Source organism: Hordeum vulgare, chromosome 7H (genome assembly GCF_904849725.1).
Source record: "Hordeum vulgare subsp. vulgare chromosome 7H, MorexV3_pseudomolecules_assembly, whole genome shotgun sequence".
In the NCBI taxonomy this organism is placed as follows: domain Eukaryota; kingdom Viridiplantae; phylum Streptophyta; class Magnoliopsida; order Poales; family Poaceae; genus Hordeum; species Hordeum vulgare.
The window spans coordinates 19,404,444-19,413,430 of NC_058524.1; the positions used below are offsets into that span (position 1 = coordinate 19,404,444).

At 35.2% G+C, this 8,987-nt stretch overlaps 1 long non-coding RNA gene across 1 annotated transcript; it reads right to left on the minus strand.

Annotated features, from left to right (window-relative positions):
• Positions 1-4,292: 4,292 nt before the first annotated feature.
• LOC123413416 lies at positions 4,293-5,074 on the minus strand. Its single transcript, XR_006613748.1, has 3 exons — positions 4,834-5,074; positions 4,685-4,753; positions 4,293-4,594 (listed from the first exon to the last, which is right to left on the minus strand). It is a non-coding gene; the product is annotated as an uncharacterized LOC123413416 (long non-coding RNA).
• Between the last annotated feature and the right edge of the window lie 3,913 nt (positions 5,075-8,987).

An 8,987-nucleotide genomic window follows, 5' to 3' on the forward strand; every position in this document is an offset into this window, starting at 1 on the left:
ATCATGTTATCCTAATGCATTGAAATGAGAGGAAGAGCGAAACAGTGGGATTGTATCGAAATGTTCAAGGGGGTTGTTCTTTTTCTGTTTTCCGGTGTTGTTTCCGTGAATGAACAATTATTTAGATATTATTTTAATTATCAAATAATAACTGTACAACACAATATATATTTAGAAGGCTCCGAAGAGCCAATGTAGTATAATGTTACAAGGAGGGGGTCACATGGCCCAACATTCGGACAATACAAACATCAAGGAGAAGTTACATGTGTGGGTATAGAAATCTATTATAAATGGATGGAAGAGCCTGGAAAGCTACAACGACCCAACAAAAGGAGCCAGACCACTATCTGGGTTACCAATCTAATCCTTTGATGTGAACATCAATATGAAAACATAAACTAAACAACGTCTATCTCTGCAAAAATATAAATAACCAACAGTTGAATCATGTTGTCCTAATGCATTGAAATGAGAGGAAGAGCGAGATAGTGGGATTGTATCGAAATGTTCAAGGGGATTGCTTGCTTCACAGTTCCGAAGATAACCATGAGTCTTCAATAGTGTCAACGATCACAATGTCGGAACCATCATCTACCAACAGGGAACAACAGCGGCGAACAGAAAAAGAACAAAATTAACTTCATGGAAATGCAACACTATGATGTATGAACGTGACATGGCAATATGATGTTGTTTGCCCTAATGCATCTAGCAACAAGATTAAATGAAGTTGGTTCGAACCAAAGGTTCAAAGCCAAAGTCCATATGTGATTATTTAAATGTCATTTATTTGAATGTCCTAAAAAGAGGACATACGTTGTTCTAACATGCATGAAAATGCCATAAACAGATTCATTGGAATAACATGTTAATTATTCATATATAAATTAATTTCATGTGAGTTACGTTTTAATTTCTATGATTTTCCAAAATGCCATAAACAGATTCATTGGAATTTTCAAAGTTTATCTGAAACCATTTAGGTATGATTTTCCAAAATGCCTACAAATCCACCTCCTTTATTGCGATCTAATTGCCAAGTCACCATGTACAGAAGCCCGAGTATCCCTCAATCAAGAGTTTATTTCTTTTTTCCGTTCTTTGATTTCCTTAGTGGCCTCTTGATGTTCGAAACAACTTGCAAAGAATATTTGAATATGTGGGATTCCCTATATGAAACCTAGATGGGACTATAGCTGCAAAATTCAATGAGTCCCTTGTGTTTCTTTTTTATCACGATATACGTCCTACACTTCTAATAGTATCAATGAAATCATGTCTTGTAATCAAAAACATGTCATGTATCACTTGGTCACTCGAGCATTACTTTGGCATCCCTCATGGGGGCTCGTGTATTCGAGTACCACGCAAGCGATTTTTTTTTCAGCCACGCGCAACTATATTGATAACTATAGCGTGACGGAAGGACCAAGTGGAACGATGCGTACATACGTATTTATTTTCATAGTAGGTATAGATGTTTTATTCCACTAACTTATTGACACATACCACTCCATATATTCAAAACAACATCATTCAACATAACAAGTTTCCGTTCATTAATTGTATATTTCTAGCATCCCATGAATGTACGCATGAAAAATATGAATCAGATTGGTGTGACCTCTTTGGCATACTACCAATTAATCTATTACTTCATTTGGGTGATGAGTTAGTTTAGGACCATCTCTTGTATAGCGTCGTAACATGATAGTCATATAGTACCTACCGATCGAAGGATGATATTTCATTTATTAACCAGCACTTGTTTGTTGTACTACATACGTGCATGTAAGGGGCCGGCTAGAAACCACCCATGTATGGCTAGGTGATGGGGCCAATTATTTACGACCTTACAATATTGAAAATAATAATGAAAAAATGCGACATCCAAGAAAGTACACTTAGATGCATAGATTATTCTTGCGTACAAAAAACCAAAACAATATTAATGTGTACATCGTCATCAACATCTAAACAAAGAACAAATAATCTAAGCATAAGACAACCAAGATGCTTAACCTTTTCTATCGTGATAACCAAAATGTTTCGGATCAATTATTACCACTCACTCATGCCACTCTTTCAGTCGATACCTTATGTTTTCTTATCTTTTTAGTAGATTTTTGTTTTGATGCTTTTCATGGTATAAATATTATATTTTTCACTCGATCTCATTTGTACCATTGCATGTTAATGACTCTCTGCTGAAAGGAAAGCCAAAAATTCAGTACTGCTTTCTGTTTATTACGAGGTGAGTAACTATTCCATTTTTACGTGTGTAACTTAGGCCTATATTTTGAACTATGATATATATTTTGATGATTCTCATGGTACATTGATGATCTTGTTAGTTTGTAAATATGATTCACATGACTTAATAAAAATCTATTGCTTTTGGAATAAGTAGTTACAAATAGCCACGACTTCCCGTTAGTGACTAGTGTTAGTGACTAGTTCATGCATTTTAAATGAGTTTATGAGAAGGAGGGTTCAAATGTGAGGATGATGTGGCACAAATAGTCAATCCTGTTACAGTTGAAAGTTAATTGGGATGGATTTAATGACTAGCAGGGTCACATGTGAGTCTAAGAAATTACAATAAATATGAACACAATATTACATTTCAGAAAATGTTATAAACTTTGAAAATTCCAATGAATCTATTTATGGCATTTAGGAAAATCATAGAAATTAAAAGTAACTCACATGAAATTAAATTATATATGAAGAATCAACATAATATTCCAATGAATCTGTTTATGGCATTTTCATGCATGTTAGAACAACGTATGTCCTCTTTTTAGGACATTCAAATAAATGACATTTAAATAATCACATATGGACTTTGACTTTGAACCTTTGGTTCGAACCAACTTCATTTAATCTTGTCGCTAGATGCATTAGCGCAAACAACATCATATTGCCATGTCACGTTCATACATCATAGTGTTGCATTTCCGTGAAGTAAATTTTGTTCTTTTTCTGTTTGCCGGTGTTGTTCCCTGTTGGTAGGTGATGGTTCCGACATTGTGATCGTTGACACTATTGAAGACTCATGGTTATCTTCGGAACTGTCAAGCAAGCAACCCCCTTGAACATTTCGATACAATCCCACTATCTCGCTCTTCCTCTCATTTCAATGCATTTGGACAACATGATTCAACTGTTTGTTATTTATATTTTTGCAGAGATAGACGTTGTTCAGTTTATGTTTTCATATTGATGTTGACATCGAAGGATTAGATTGGTAACCCAGATAGTGGTCAGGCTCCTTTGGTTTGGTCGTTGTAGCTTTCCACGTTCTTCCGTCCATTTATAGTAGATCCTGTACCCACACATGTAACTTCTGCTTGATGTTTGTATCGTCTGAATGTTGGGCCATGTGACCCCCTCATTGTAACATTATACTACATTGGCTCTTCAGATCTTTCTAAATATATATTGTGGTGTACAGTTATGTTATGATGTCATGTTGTATCTACACATATCTTGCACATTGCGTGTATATTTGAAATGAATTGGTATGTGTGGAAATTAGTTGTAGAATAAAATGCCTCCTTGTGCTTCCACTAAGTCCTGGAATTTAGTTGAACTACCTTTTATGTGGCTCCATGGCCTGGAATCTTGGGAAGATCATCTCTTCCTAGTCTCCAAAAGTGACTAGTCATTCTCAAATGCTTCCCAATATCATTTCATTTCCATCTTTTCCCATAGCCAAATTATTTTTGGTGGTAATATTCCTTTTTCTAAGAAAGGAATAAATCCTAATTTCTCTTAGTTTTGAAGCAAACAATATTTTTGTCAGTCCCAAATTCCCGTATAATTATCGTAAATTGTTTGGGTCATATATTCCTCAAGTATGTCAAAATATTTCCTTGTCTAGTTCAAGAATAATACAAGGATATGCCTTTTCCTATACTGCCATGAACAACTCTTTGTGAAGGAAGTGTCATTTCTACATTCGTGTTTTCCATCAAAAATTTTGTGGACTCTTTCCTATCCATATTAGGGCGTCATGTCAAAATTCAGCATCATTAGCCTAGTAAATATTTCTCAGCTAATTTCCAAAATGTTTGTCCAGAAAGGAACTTTATGAAGGACGTACTATCTAGGCATGTCCTAATGATTTCAAATTTTGATATGACCTTCTGATGCTCAAATAATAACACTCCTCCAAATGATTTGAAATATGAATGACGAGGTCGTGCAGTCGCACTGGTTGATGACTAGTAATATAAATGGAAAAGGAGAAAATAATTAAATTACCATTTACCACACAACCACACATTATAATAATACATCACATTACATTGGATATGACATACGTTTCTTACAAAACGATGAGCACATTATCTATAATATCGCATCACCGAGACACTTACAAGCAGAAATAAATTGACACACTGGATTGAACATGTTATCCAGTTATTCAATATAACATTGACACTCCCGTATATTCAACATGAAATGTCGACTCTCACACTTTCTTAAGCAAGGACTTCGCCAAATTCATAATCCTTAGTGCAGAGATGGTAGCATCCAGTTTCGCAATGATCTTTGACATCGTTCACTTCTTGACTCGCAACAACTGAGTGGAGAATTGTTTCCATTAGAAACAATCACTAACTCAAAGTGAATAATAATATGCAACGAATGGTCCATAACGTCTTTAACTTACCAGCGTTGATGTTCCCGCACAATGAGGACATGCATCCCAACTTGCAGAACTCAATGGATTTTGCTTCGTCTATAAAACAAATATGTATGTAAATGGAAATTTTTACTCATGTTATGAACGATAACGAGAAGGATGGATTCAGAATTTACCTGCGTCTGTGACAAGGTTGAAGCGGTCACATGGAGGCACACATTTTTCCAAAATCTTGCAACAACATAAGCTTGCACATGTAGACCGAGAGGAACCGGTGACACGACATACATTATAGCAGTTTCTTGTCGTGGTGGAACAACAACAGCTCTTGGCCTCTATATGGGTCTGTTGAAGGACTAGTCCTAGCATGAGTACTCCAATAATGATACTCTTAAGACTTATGGATTCCATATTCACCTTGTATGTATTTATCAGAAAACCAACTGATGAATCTAGTCTCGGATGCTCTCTATTTATAGGAAGTATTCCATGGTGACACCAGACATGCCACATTGCACGAAGGTATTGAATGAACAATTCTTTATTATTGTGGTCTAGTTTTACATCCAACACACAAACACAAATAATTAAATAGTAATGGCGGTGCAGGCATCTCATATAGACGTGCAATTATTGTCAATAACATTGTTTACGACCTTAATGCATGCCCGTCACACTCATACACCAGAATGGCCTAGAGGAAAGAGTGATCATGTCACAACACTTATTATAATGCATGACCTATCGTACCTGTTGGATCAATAAGTAGATTAAAGAAGCTTTGTGATTATCTTCTATCCTCGATTCGTGATATTCATAATGAATAGAATCAATGCACAAGTTTGATAGAATCTGGGATGACTACTAGTATATGTTCCATGTAGAGTACTTCACCTAAAACTTGGTGTACTCTAGATAATTTTTATGATTCTACCACCGACTCAAATTTGATTATTATTTATCTTAACTTCAACTGACTTATCGACACATATGACTGCACATATTTAAAATAGCATGATCGAATATAACAAGTTTTTTCTCATTAACTGTATTTTTCGAGCATACCCATCCATTTATGCACGAGAAATTATTAGTCGGATTTGTGTGACCTGTGCAACATACTACCAATTAGTCTGTTATTTCATTTGGGTTGTTGGGTTCGTTTAGGACCAACTCGTATATAGCATCGTAACAACATAGAGATAAACATCACCAACATGTATACAACAAACAAAAAATATAACGATAATAGACCCAAGATGCCTAACCTTTTCTATCGTGAACACCAAATGGTTTGACATAATACTCTCTCTAGTACATATTAATTACTGAAGTTGTACTAAAGCTGCAATGATTAATATGAATTAGAAGGATAGAAATTTGAGCACAAGAAAATATCAGTTGTCCCAAAAGTTACAAGATACCTAAATATATTAACATTATAACAACATTGTAATTATCCAAAAATATTTTGCATGTAACATCTTGTACATATATGCATGTAGGCAAAGCTCTAAATGGTTCTAATCAAATCCATATTGCAATGTGTTGGTAGTTTGTAACTAGTCATGGACACGTTGTCCATGTTTTCTTTATTTTCCTTTAAATGGGATAGAACATCTTCCCCTTTAATAATTCTCTATGAAAGTCCAAGAGCCTACAAATCCCCCTCCTTTATTGCGATCTATTTGCCAAGTCACCATCCATGGATGCCCGAGTATCCATCAACCAAGAGTTTATTTCTCTGTAGTAATGAAGATTCGGTGTTAATAGAATTCAATGGTGCGGCTTGTGAGGCATCTCCTCTTCTCTTTTTTCTATTCTTTGATTACCTTAGTGGCCTCTTGATGTTCGAAACAACTTGCAAAGAATATTTGAATTGGTGGGATTCCCTATATGCAACCTAGATGGGACTATAGCTGCGAAATTCAATGAGTCCCTTGTGTTTCTTTTTATCAGGGTATACGTCCTACACTTCTAATAGTATCAATGAAATCATGTCTTGTAATAAAAAACATGTCATGTATCACTTGGTCACTCGAGCATTACTTTGGCATCCCTCATGGGGGCTCGTGTATTGGAGTACCACGCAAGCGATTTTTTTTCAGCCACGCGCATCTATATTTAAAATTATAGCGGGACGGTAGAACCAAGTGGAACGATGCGTACATACGTATTTATTTTCATAGTAGGTATAGATGTTTTATTCCACTAACTTATTGACACATACCACTCCATATATTCAAAACTACATGATTGAACATAACAAGTTTCCGTTCATTAATTGTATATTTCTAGCATCCCCATCAATGTACGCATGAAAAAATATGAATCAGATTGGTGTGACCTCTTTGGCATACTACCAATTAATCTATTACTTCATTTGGGTGTTGAGTTAGTCTAGGACCATCTCTTGTATAGCGTCGTAACATGAGAGACATATAGTACCTACCGATCGCAGGATGACATTTCATTTATTAACCAGCACTTGTTTGTTGTACTACATACGTGCATGTAAGGGGCCGGCTAGCAACCACCCATGTATGGTTAGGTGATGGGGCAAATTATTTACGACCTTACCATAATGAAAATAATAATGAAAAAATGCGACATACAATAACGTACACTTAGAAGCATAGATTATTCTCGCGTATATAAAACCAAAACAATATTAATGTGCACATCATCAACAACATCTAAACAAAGAACAAATAATCTAAGCATAAGACAACCAAGATGCTTAACCTTTTCTATCGTGATAACCAAAATGTCTCGGATCAATTATTAACACTGACTCATGCCACTCTTTCAGTCGATACCTTATGTTTTCTTATCTTTTCAGTAGATTTTTGTTTTGATGCTTTTCATGGTATAAATTTTATATTTATCACTCGATCTCATTTGTACCATTGCATGTTAATGACTATCTGCTGAAAGGAAAGCGAAAAATTCAGTATTGCTTCCTGTTTATTACGAGGTGAGTTACTATTTCATTTTTACGTATGTAACTTAGGCATATATTTTGAAGTGTGTTATATATTTTGATGCTTCTCATGGTACTTTGATGATCTTGTTAGTTTGTAAATATGCTTCACATGACTTAATAAAAATCTATCTCTTTTGGAATAAGTAGTTACAAATAGCTACGGCTTCCGTTAGTGACTAGTTCATGCATTTTAAATGCATTTATGAGAAGGAGGGTTCATATGTGAGGATGATGTGGCACAAATAGTCAACCCTGTTACAGTTGAAAGTTAATTGGGATGGATTTAATGACTAGCGGGGTCACATGTGAGTCTAAAAAATTACAATAGAAATGAACACAATATTACATTTCAGAAAAAGTTATAAACTTTGAAAATTCCAATGAATCTGTTTATGGCATTTCAGAAAATAATAGAAAGTAAAACGTAACTCACATGAAATTAAATTATATATGAAGAATTAACATAATATTCCAATGAATCTGTTTATGGCATTTTCATGCATGTTAGAACAACGTATGTCCTCTTTTTAGGACATTCCAATAAATGAGATTTAAATAATCACATATGGTGTTTGACTTTGAAACTTTGGATCGAACCAACTTCATTTAATCTTGTTGCTTGATGCATTAGCACAAACAACATCATATTGCCATGTCACGTTCACACATCATAGTGTTGCATTTCCGTGAAGTTAATTTTGTTCTTTTTCTGTTTGCCGGTGTTGTTCCCTGTTGGTAGATGATGGTTCCGACATTGTGATCGTTGACACTATTGAAGACTCATGGTTATCTTCGGAACTGTGAAGCAAGCAATCCCCTTGAACATTTCGATACAATCCCACTATCTCGCTCTTCCTCTCATTTCAATGCATTAGGACAACATGATTCAACTGTTGGTTATTTATATTTTTGCAGAGATAGACGTTGTTTAGTTTATGTTTTCATATTGATGTTCACATCAAAGGATTAGATTGGTAACCCAGATAGTGGTCTGGCTCCTTTTGTTGGGTCGTTGTAGCTTTCCAGGCTCTTCCATCCATTTATAATAGATTTCTATACCCACACATGTAACTTCTCCTTGATGTTTGTATTGTCCGAATGTTGGGCCATGTGACCCCCTGCTTGTAACATTATACTACGTTGGCTCTTCGGAGCCTTCTAAATATATATTGTGTTGTACAGTTATGTTATGATGTCATGTTGTATCTACACATATCTTGCATATTGCGTGTATATTTAAAATGAATTGGTATGGGTGGAAATTAGCTCTAGAATAAAATGCCTCCATGTGCTTCCACTGAGTCCTGAAATTTAGTTTAACTATCTTTTCTGTGGCTCTATGGC